We start from the raw sequence: 11076 nt of genomic DNA, 5'->3' as shown, positions 1-11076 counted from the left end.
CAAACTCAAGTTGTCGGACTCGACGGCAAGTTGTTCCACCTACTCAGCCTGGAAAAGCGGTTTCCTGAGGGGTTGCTTTGCAAGTCTGCAATCCCAAGACCAGCACCACATGGAGAACCAGACTTAGGGGGAAATGAGAGGCAGGAGAACCAGATCCTCTTTAGCCGGGTTCCTCCAGCACCTGCTGTGGCAGCCTCTCACCATCCCCAGGGGCACATGGGCTCTGTAGAGATGCGCTGTCAGTCTTCTGAGTCAGAAGAAGAAAGCCTCGTGCAGCGACTTGGCCCTGCAACGTGTCCTTAATCGATGTACTCATGAACAACACCAACCACACCTCTGTACCCTAGTAACCAGGGCCTTCACAGGATGACTTGCCTCTGAGCCACCAGCTCTTGGGATGCAATTGCTGTCTGCTCTGTCTCCGTGGATGTGGTTAGAAGTTGTGTGTGCTAAATCCTCATCCATCTCACAGCATTAGAAAACAAACTGGATATGTTCAGGGCTGGCAGGCTTGGGCAGATTCTTAATTCTAGTTATTGTTGTTGTTATTGTAATAGGGGTGGTTTGAAAAAATAATGCTCCCTATGGAGAATGGCACTATTAGGAGGTGTGGCATGGTTGAAGGAGGTGTGGCATGGTTGAAGGAGGTGTGGCCTTGTTGGAAGAAGTATGGCATTTTGGGGGTGGGGGCTTTGAGGTCTCTTTTGCTCAAGCTTCCCTCAGTGTGGTATTCAGAATACTTCCTGTTGCCTGCAAGATGTAGGACTCTCAGCTACTTCTCCAGCGGCCATGTCTGCCTGCATGCTGCTATGTCCCTTCATGAGGATAATTTGCCAAACCTCTGAACCTGTAAGCTGCCACCTCAATTAAATGTTTTTCTTTATAAGAGTTACCATGGTCATGGTGTCTCTTCACAACAATGGAATCCCTAAGTAGGACTGGGGGCACTCATATGGGGAGGGATACACCTTTGTATGCATGTAGGTGAGGCTGGAGGGCAACCTTAGATGTTAGCCTCATGAACAACATCCATCTCCTCTGGGACAGCATCTCTCATTAGTCTGTAGCTCATCAATTGTGTTAGACTGGGAAGCCCAGGAGCCTGAGGTCTTCCTGTCTCCACTTCCCCAGCACTGGGGCTCCAAGTGTACATTACCATGTCTAGATTTTTTTGGTTTTGTTTTTGTATTTTGAGACAGGGTTTCTCTGAGTAGCCCTGGCTGTCCTGGAATTCACTTTAGACTAGGTTGGCCTCAAACTCACTGAGATCCGTCTGTCTCTGCCTCCCAAATGCTGAGATTAAAGGCGTGCGCCACCCCCCACCTGGATAAAGGTGTTTTCTAATGTAGGTTCTGCGCACCTAACTCAGTCCTCATGTTTACACAACAAGCGTTTTACCAAGCGAGCTGCCCCATGGCCCTAGCCCTCCTCTGTTGCTATAGAGGTAAAATGTTTATTCTACAGCCCATGCTGGCCTGAAAATTCATGAGAATCTTACTGTCTTGGCCTCTTGCATCTGGGATTACAGATGTGGGCCACCTTGCCTGGCTTTGATTCTGTCTCTCTGGATATGGCAGCAGGTCAAACACACCAGGCAGTGGTGTGCAGAGAGGAGGAGCTGGTGGGAAACCAATAATTTCTTCCATGAAGCAAAATATTCTGTGGTTTGCCGAACACAAACACACGTGCGCCTCCTGGACTTAAGTTAGGACAAGAGCATCTGACTGTATTTGGCTTTTCTTCCAGCGATCTGGCCTCTCCAGGTGAGAATGCCTAACAAACATGTGGAAGGTGCCTGAAATACAGGATTTCTTGGAGGCTGCCAGAATAATGTGTGCTCCTTGCAAACCTCTCTCTGCCTCTCTGCCTGCCGAGGAGAACGAGGAGAAGCTGTGTGGCAAGGTGGCAGTTTTTTTTTTTTTTTTTTTTTTTTTTTTTTTGGTTTTTCGAGACAGGGTTTCCCTGTAGTTTCTAGAGCCTGTCCTGCAACTAGCTCTTGTAGACCAGGCTGGCCTCGAACTCAGAGATCCGCCTGCCTCTGCCTCCCGAGTGCTGGGATTAAAGGCGTGCGCCACCACCGCCCGGCAAGGTGGCAGGTTTTAATCCTGCTCTAGAGTCCCTTGAGCATCTCAGGCAACACAACAGTCACAGAAAGTGAGGCCCAGATGAGCTGCGGTGGTGCCTGCTTAGCCCTCAAGGACAACATGCAGCGTGTGGCGTTTTCAACAAGTGTACGTGTGTACATGACCATGCCCAGTCTTTTTTTTTTTTTGGTTTTTAAGACAGATTTATCAAAATAAATCATAGTTTAAGTAGATACAGCAGTCCATCATGATAGGGAAGGGTGAAAGCAAGGGAATGCAGCCACTCCTTCACATCTGGGCAGATGGGGAAGAAAGCAGAGACAAATGTGGATGCTCGACTGGCTTCTTCCTTTTTCTCTTTTTATCCAGTATGGCACATAGCCCATGAGACTGTGATGCTCACATCCAGGGCACGAATTCCCTCATCTCCTCTAGAGACATGCTCACAGACACTCTCAGGGATGTGTCTCCCAGGGGATTCCGTCCATCCGAGCGGGCAATGAAGATTAATGTCACAATCACCATTGTCATTACTGTCGCTGTCATCCCTGCTGACCTCATCATCACCATGGCCCTCACCACAACCATCTGACCCATCATCAGCTCCACCGCCAAGGTCTTTGCCATTGCTGCCATCCTTGTCACCATCCTGATCATCATCGGCCACACTGCCACCACCACCGTAGTCTCCGTTCTCATTGTCACTATGTTCATTTGTGATTGACACCTGCCTTTTCCCTGTATTGATTTATTTAACCTTTACACGCTGCAAAGTAGGAGCCGTGACCCCAGTTCACAAACGAGGACCCTGTGCCCCAAGAGTGGCAAGTCCCATAGCTGGAAAGCAAAGACACAGGTATTCGGCCTGAGACTGCTCAGCTCTGTCAAGCTAGACCTAACACCTTCCCAGCCCTGGCACACGGGGAACTTGTAGCACACAGTGGACACCTTGCTTTTCTCTCCTGCCACTCCAGGGCAGTGAGGTAGCCTGTGTCTACACTGCTGGGGAGGGGGGAGGGGGAGTGTCAACACAGGAAGGTCTGTCTGTGCATCCACAGCTGACGTGATCCAGACAGCCCCGCACAACATTTGGTTTGACTTTCAAGAGACAACCACGAAAGTTCAATTCCCCGGGAGCAGAGCCGACTCTTTCCTGCTTTAGATGCTAGAGGAAACTTCAGCTGGGAGTCGGGGGAGGGGCGCAGACAGGCTGGGGGTCTGCAGGAAGCTGGGAGCCCACAGAAAAGAAGGGCGGAGGGAGACCCTTGCCAAATGAACTAGAAATGCACGGCCACATCCTGCCAGGCTATACGGGGCCTCACTAGAGGAGCATAAAACTGTCCATCAGCCTGCGTCTAAGAGACGTGGGGATCAGAGATCGTTAACAATGTCTGTTAAACACCAGCAGGCTCCATCAGCGGCACTCTAAGGACCTGTCAGTGCAGGATAAAACCAAAAGCACATTTTCTAGGAAGGACACAGCCTTCCTCCACCACCACGTTGCTCTCACAGTGAATGCGGGTGGGGCCAGATGGGGAAGGGGCAAGGGACTCCAGTCCTCGGGCCCTGCCTCTGGCCCCTCCTGATCCAATCCTGACCTCTGTGTGTGTAGATGTCTTTGTGCATCTACACACACAGCCAATAGTTGACCCACAGGCCGCCCTATCCACCAGTGACCATGACCGGCTCTGTCTTCCCAGGTGACTTTGAATTCTAACAGAGGAATCAGGGCCCTCCAAGCCTTACCTGGATGGAGCCCTGATGGGCAAAGCAAAAGAAAGCATCCCTTGAGACTAAGAAAGCCACTGGGGGACCTCCTTTCCTGGGTCAAAAAGGCCCAGGAAGTCTGATGGTCCCACAGATTGTGAGGCAGGTCCCATAAAGATAAGCAGGCTGTTTAAGTGGAGGGTGCCCCTGGGTGGGGTTGGGAACCACCAAGAGCTGAGGCCAGGAAGAAACTTAAACCCTTGACAGAACCCAACCGTAAAGTCCAGGGGATCCCTTGCCAAAGTAGAGGATCTGTGTCCCTGAGATGAGGTCCCACCCAGCTCACTGGGTACTGCCAAAACTCCCAAGGCTATGAACTGGACGCATTTTATCTTGATTTCTGATCTCTGACCTTTGACTTTTACCCAGAGACTGTGGCCATTAGTGGGTGTCTAACCCAAAGATGCAGCCACAGCTCATATCCAAAGCCAGGATAGACTTTCAGTAGCCAAAGGCAGGTAGCCCCTGCTCAGGGCACAGACAGGGGCCACACTGACCATTGGCCCCAGGAAGCTGAATTTAAGAAGGGTGAGTACCACAAGCCTGGTTCACTCTGATCACAACACAGGGAGATGGAAGCACACAATGCAGGAAAGACAGACAAGACAGGAGGCAGAATGTGGAGAGTTTTAGCTTCTTCCTGAATCGTGGGGGACGTCAAACCTGAAAATCATAATCTGGAAAATGATGGAGACAGACGGACATTATGGGCCCATGAGAGCGGAGGACTGGATGTTTGAGACACTAAAGATGGTGGAAAACGGCGCTGGAGAGATGGCTCAGAGGTTAAGAGCACTGACTGCTCTTCCAGAGGTCCTGAGTTCAATTCCCAGCAACCACATGGTGGCTCACAACCATCTGTAATGAGATCTGGTGCACTCTCCTGGCATGCAAGCATACATGGAAGGAAGGAATGTTGTATACATAATAAATAAATAAAATCTTAAAAAAAAAAAGAAAAAAAAGATGGTGGAAAACAAGAGAACTGGGTACTGAAATAAGTTAGGAATCGCTGTGGTGGAGCCCCAGGAGTTGGCACAGGGGGCATCAGACACCATCCCCAAACCACAGAATCCATACACATGAAGGTGCAAAACAGACACCTTCCAATTTTCCAGTAAAGCCAAGAGCCACTGCTGAGTTCAGCAACAGCAGTGATGGGAGGTACCCTTTCACCTTTAGGACAGGTAGCCCCCCAAGCCTCAGGCCTCTCCGCATTCCAAAAGCTCCTGGGAGTTTATGTGTGCACACACCTGAGCTGGGTCCCTGCCTCCTTGGGACGTCACAGGAGTGTGAGGCCACCTGGTGTTGAGCAGTCACCTGGACCCCTGTCCCACATGTCCCTCTCCTGCCTAGCTATTGGCCATTCAGCTTTTTATCAGCCCAATCAGTGCCTTACACAGGCAAGGTGAAACAGCAGCACATCTTTATATAATTAAACAAAGACAGCGGAAACAAATGTAACACACCGATGACCCACGGGCTGCACGGGCATCCAACAGCAAAGTAATATCCCTCAGCATAAGCAAATGTAACACATTCTTGCCTAGTTAAGATACTATTCCACAACAGATGACCCTTGCCTCTCAAGTGCCAGGATTAAAGGCATGTGCCGCCACTGCCTGACTGAGTACTAAGCAGGTCTGAGCCTGCTAAGCTTCCAAGATGGGGTTTGTTCCAGGTGCTATGGCTGTGGACTTCTGCAAGAGCTTTCAGCCACTGAGCTGTATCTCTGGCCCTATTATTTATTTGTTTATTCTCAAGTGCAATTTTTACTTTGTTCATTGTTAGGTTTATTTGACCTTGTGAAGAACAGCACACAACAACCCACTGCCCATGCCCAGGGGCTCCCAAAGGGTCATTCTCCAGAATCTCTGAGTTTGAGGCAGGCCTGGCCTACAAAAACTAGTTCCAGGACAGCTAGGGCTGTTACACAGAGAAACCCTGTCTTGGAAAAACCAAATAAATAAATACATAAACAAACAAACAAAGAATCAAGCAAAAACTCTTGCAGAGGGACCTGAGTTTGGATTCCAGCACCCGTATCACTGACTCACAACTGCTTGTAACTTCAGCTCCAGGGAAGCCAATGTGCACACATATACACATAACTTTTTAATTAAAAAAATTTAAAAGTAAGAAAAGAAAGAAGAAAGGATGCCAGTCCAATCACTGGGTCATAGGACAAATGAGAATTCAGTCCCCAGGACTTGATGCACTGTATAGCCCAGGACTCCAGGGGTCTTGTTTCCTTGCGCCCCAGCCTAGTGCAGGCACACTTAGGCAGACCTGACAGCTGGCCTACCTCACCAACCAAAAAAATGTGGAACATGCGTGGAGGGGACTGGACACTGCGCTCTCTCTTCCATGAAGCTCAAAACTGAGCACACTTGCCCACACACCTGAGCTGAGTCTTTATTCCTTTGGGACAGTCACAGGAAGAGTCTGAAGCCACACAGTGCTGAGCCTCCTGCCTCACTGAGAGGAGTGGGGACAGTCTGTATGGTATGGAATAGCCTTCTACATCGTTCCTGTTGATCTGCTGTTGAGGAGGGAGAGTCTGAGCTGGAGCGTCTAATTCAGTGGTAGGCCTACACAGCAAGGCCTTGAACTCATCCCTCGCAGGGGAGCAGGGGATATTCAATTTAATTTTTTATTTTTTATTTTTTTGGTTTTTCGAGACAGGACAGTTCTGGCTGTCCTGGAACTCGCTTTGTAGACCAGGCTGGCCTCGAACTCATTTAGATCCACCTGCCTCTGCCTCCCAAGTGCTGGGGGATTAAAGGTGTGCACCACCACTGCCCAGCTTGGCTACTAACTTTTTGGTGCTAGGGATATAATGCAAACCTTGCTGCTGCCAGCTACGAATTCTTCCCCAGGTGCAGGAGTCCCTAATCATGCTATCCCAGAGACCTTTCAGGAAGATCTTTCAGAGGCCCACAAAGAACCTCTGTCCCCTAGAGTGTTGATGGATTGTTCCAGAAACTTTATGCCTGGAGAGGAGAAGCAAAGAAGTTCTATACAAACCATATAAAGGTGGGAATCCTTTAGGTAAATATCACTGTTTTTGTTAGAATGTTATGCTCCTGTCCAAGATTTACAGTTGCTGTTTTCAAGAGAGTAGACATTTTAAAACATTCTCCTTTCAATGTCTAATAAACTGAATACTCATCAGAATTACCCACGTGTCACACATTCACAAGGACCGTGAAAGTGTCCTGAGACCAGACTTTTTGTGAGGGTTGGGCCCACACTACAGGGCCTGTGGAGCCTTCTGGAACCGAGAGCATTGATCCAATGGGTCTGAGGCACCATCTAGTGGTAACGGTGAATGCAACAGAGCACAGAGCCTCGGTGCCCCATCAAATTCGGTCTACTGAGCATGTCTGTGGTTTCCCCTTCGATGCCATGGGGTGCTGAGTGGCCTCCTTGCCTCCACCGTCAGATACATAAAGCATCTGTGATGCAGGATCTTTGGCCGCACAGTGCACCTTGGGCCAGAACCATGTAAAAGTCACTATCGCTCTCGGTGGTAAAACTGTGGCTGTCTCCATTCTGTGTGCATATCCTTGGTTTGGAGGGCTTTCTGGACCGTGTGCCTCTCTGAGACTTGCTCCTCATCTTCTATAGGTCCAGGGCTGGGGAAGGGGTTTGACCTGTTTGGTCTCTAGTTTTCCAGCTTTTTCTCTATCTCTTCACATCATGCCTTCGTGCCTCATGCTTCCCTTTCCCTCTCCCACCGTTGCCCCTGCACCTAACTCTGGGTATCTCTTCTGCATGGTCCATCCCTTCTATCACCTGCCCCATCCTGTGATCAATTCAGCCATCTACTCTGCTCTAACCCAGGATGACATGAGATGAAGATGGTCTCTTTGCAGGTGTGCACCTGTTCTTGGATCTTAGATGTTCTTGCCTGCTATGCCTCCTTGGGACTTTAGATAAAACAATGTTCCAAGATTGTTTTGATGTTTCTCCAAGGCTGGAAATCCCCCATGTGTGGCTCTGTGGGTTGTCCTCATGTATGGCTGCCTCCAATGTCAGGGCATATCTGACTAGTCTTTTCTTTACCTGTTCTGTGCCAAGTGGATGGCGATCTCGGGTAGAGTGGTTTGAAGACTATCCCAGACTGACCTCAAGGTGCAATGGATCTGCGATGTGTATATGCACTAGTACAGTTGGGATACCTGGTTACTCCTCCCTCTTCCCAATCCAAAGACTCAGATGTTGAAGATACAGTCCCCAGTGCAATATCCAGGGGTAGAGCTTTGAGTCATGAGGGCTTTGACACTTAACGCATTCAAGGATTCATAATTAGGTGGCATTCCAGGAGATGGTGGAAAGTAGAAATGGGCCTCAGGAGAGGAAGTGGATCACTGGAGGTGTGACTTTGAAGGGTATATCTCATGCCGGGCATGTAGTCTTACCCGTTCTGCTTCCTGGCCATCATGAAGTGAGCAGCTTGCTCCACCAAGTGCTCCCTGCCATGGTGCTCCACCATGTGCTCCCTGCCATGGTGCTCCACCATGTGCTCCCTGCCATGTGCTCCACCATGTGCTCCCCACCAGGTGCTCCACCATGTGCTCCCCACCAGGTGCTCCACCATATGCTCCTCCTCACAGTTCTCCACTATGTGCTCTCTGCCATGGCACTACATCAGGTGTTCCACCATGTGCTCCCCACCATGATGCTCCACCATGTGCTCCCCACCAGGTGCTCCACCATATGTTCCCCTCACGGTGCTTCACCATGTGCTCCCCCTCACAGTTCTCCACTATGTGCTCTCCGCCATGGCACTACATCAGGTGCTCCACCATGTGCTTCCCACCATGGTGCTCCACCAAGTGCTTCACCATGTGCTCCCCACCATGGTGCTCCACCATGTGCTCCCTGCCATGGCACTCTGCCTCAACACAAGCCCACAACAATGGGGCAAATGACCAGATGGAGACCTCTGAAAGCCTGCACCCAAACAATATGTTCTCCTTTTGAATTGCTGTTTGTATGTAGTCAGTGGCAGCACGCCCACAGAGGCTATGATCTGGAGGCACGGAGGCTGGTGATACAGACAGAATGTCCTAGTTAGGGTTCTATTGCTGTGACTGAACCATAACCAAATGTCCTTTACATTTCCAAGGGTCACCTTGGAAGGCAAGCAGGGCAGGAACCTGGAGGAGGCAGGAGCTGATGCAGAGGCCATGGAGGAGCGCTGCTTACTGGTTTGCTACTCGTGGGTCTCAAAAAGTTTTCTTATAGAACCCAGGACCGCCAGCCCAGGGATGGCACCGCTAACCATGGGCTGGACCCTCCCACATTAGTCACTAGTTAAGAAAACGCCTTGCAGGTTTGCCTACTGGCCAGTCTTATGAGCATCTTCTCGGCTGGGGCTCCCTCCTCCCTGACGACTGTAGCTCGTATCAGGCTGACAGACAGCTCACCAGCAGTCGGATTTATTGCCAGTACCTGAGGCTGAACACCACATGTGGCCCTGCCACCTCCCTTCATTTCCTCTTGCCTCATTCCCATGACCACAGAGACCCTTCCCCATCACAGCATCCTCCTGAGGATGGACTCAGGCTGTGGTACCTGCAGACATTTTCAGAGACAGCTTTCTTAGCAAGCCCCAGATGCACACTCTGGGCTCCATGGTGTGAACTCACGGGACTAAGAACGGCTACCAACCATCACCACCTTCTTTACAGAACTAGAAAGAGACCTGCCCCCGATTCCCACGGCCCACTACAGCTTGCCTTAGGATCTAGGAGGAGTCCGTGTATTCTGTTTTCATCTTTAAGATTAACTACAATTTATGAACGGCATAAAAGTCTCATACAGAGCTGGACAGTGGTACATACCTTTAATCCATTCTTGGAAGGCAGAGGCAGGTGAATGTCTGAGTTTGAGGCCAGCCTGGTGAACAGAGCTAGTTTCAGGATAGCCAGCACTACACAAAGAAACTGTCTTGAAAAACAAACAAAAATCTCATTCAGAACCATGTAAACTCTAGTCCAACTGACAGTGTTATGTACGCTAATGTTGTATATATGTTTATTTTGTATATCTGTATGTGCAGTGTACGTGCACAGATACATGTGTGTGCAGGTGTACATGCATGTGTATGGGCATGTGTGTGGCAGTTAGAGATCAACTTGGCTGTTGTTCCTTAGTAGCCATCAGCTTTGGGTTTTGAGACAGAGTCTGGGACCCGAGGTCCCCTGATTAGGCTAGACTGATTGGCCAATAAGACCCAAGGAGCTGCCTGTCTCTGCCTCTCCAGCTCTAGGATTATGAATGCACATTACCGTGTCCTTTTTCTCTCTTTCTTTGGACACATATAGCTTCTCTAGAGGAACAGAACTTTGTTATTGTTTTGTTTTGTTTTTTCGAGACAGGGTTTCTCTATAGCTTTGGAGCCTGTCCTGGAACTAGCTCTTGTAGCTGGCTTTGAACTCACAGAGATCTGCCTGCCTCTGCCTCCCAAGTGTTGGGATTAAAGGTGTGTGCCACCACCGCCCAGCTGAGGAACAGAATTTACAGAATGTGTGTGTGTGTGTGTGTGTGTGTGTGTGTGTGTGTGTGTGTGTGTGTGTGTGTGTATTAGAAGGACTTAAAGGCTGTGGTCCGGCTAGACCAACAATGGCTGTCTACCAATGGCAAGTTCAAGAATTCCCTCCAGGGCTGTGATATTGTTTTGGATTCACTATTTCCCTGACAGCGTCACCTCTAAAGGCTTCTGTTTAGTCTTTTCAACCATAAAAGCCCTTGCTCCACAGGTCAGGTGACCAATGGGACAATTCTGCAAACTTCTAACTATATCTATCCCAATTATACATTCTGGGTCTAGGGAAAAAACCACAGGGTAAATTTAGGAACCCAGTGGACCTGCTGTGAGTCAGACTTTAGCAAAACTCCATTCATTAATCACCTGACCTCCATAAGCCACTTCTCTAACTGGAGGCCCAACAATGTTTCTTGGGGTCTCCTGGAATCAGCATCAACTCAGAACCAGTGTCCAACCAGAAAGTCTGATTGTTACCTTTCTCCCAGTGTACAGTTCCCCTTGGAAAAGGCCGCAGGACCCTCTGGGGAAGAACTGGAGAAAGGCTAACAGTAAAACTCTTAGGTATTTTACCAAGGTCCTTCCTCAGAGGACCTGGCCATCCCTTCGTTTAAGGGGTTCTGGATCTGCAAACTGGCTCAAGTCTGGGAATTGGCTCATGAGCCAAGA

The sequence above is a fragment of the Arvicola amphibius genome, chromosome 4 (assembly GCF_903992535.2).
Source record: "Arvicola amphibius chromosome 4, mArvAmp1.2, whole genome shotgun sequence".
Lineage (NCBI taxonomy): Eukaryota > Metazoa > Chordata > Mammalia > Rodentia > Cricetidae > Arvicola > Arvicola amphibius.
The sequence above is the reverse complement of the archived record's forward strand: the minus strand, read 5'-3'. Positions refer to the sequence as shown.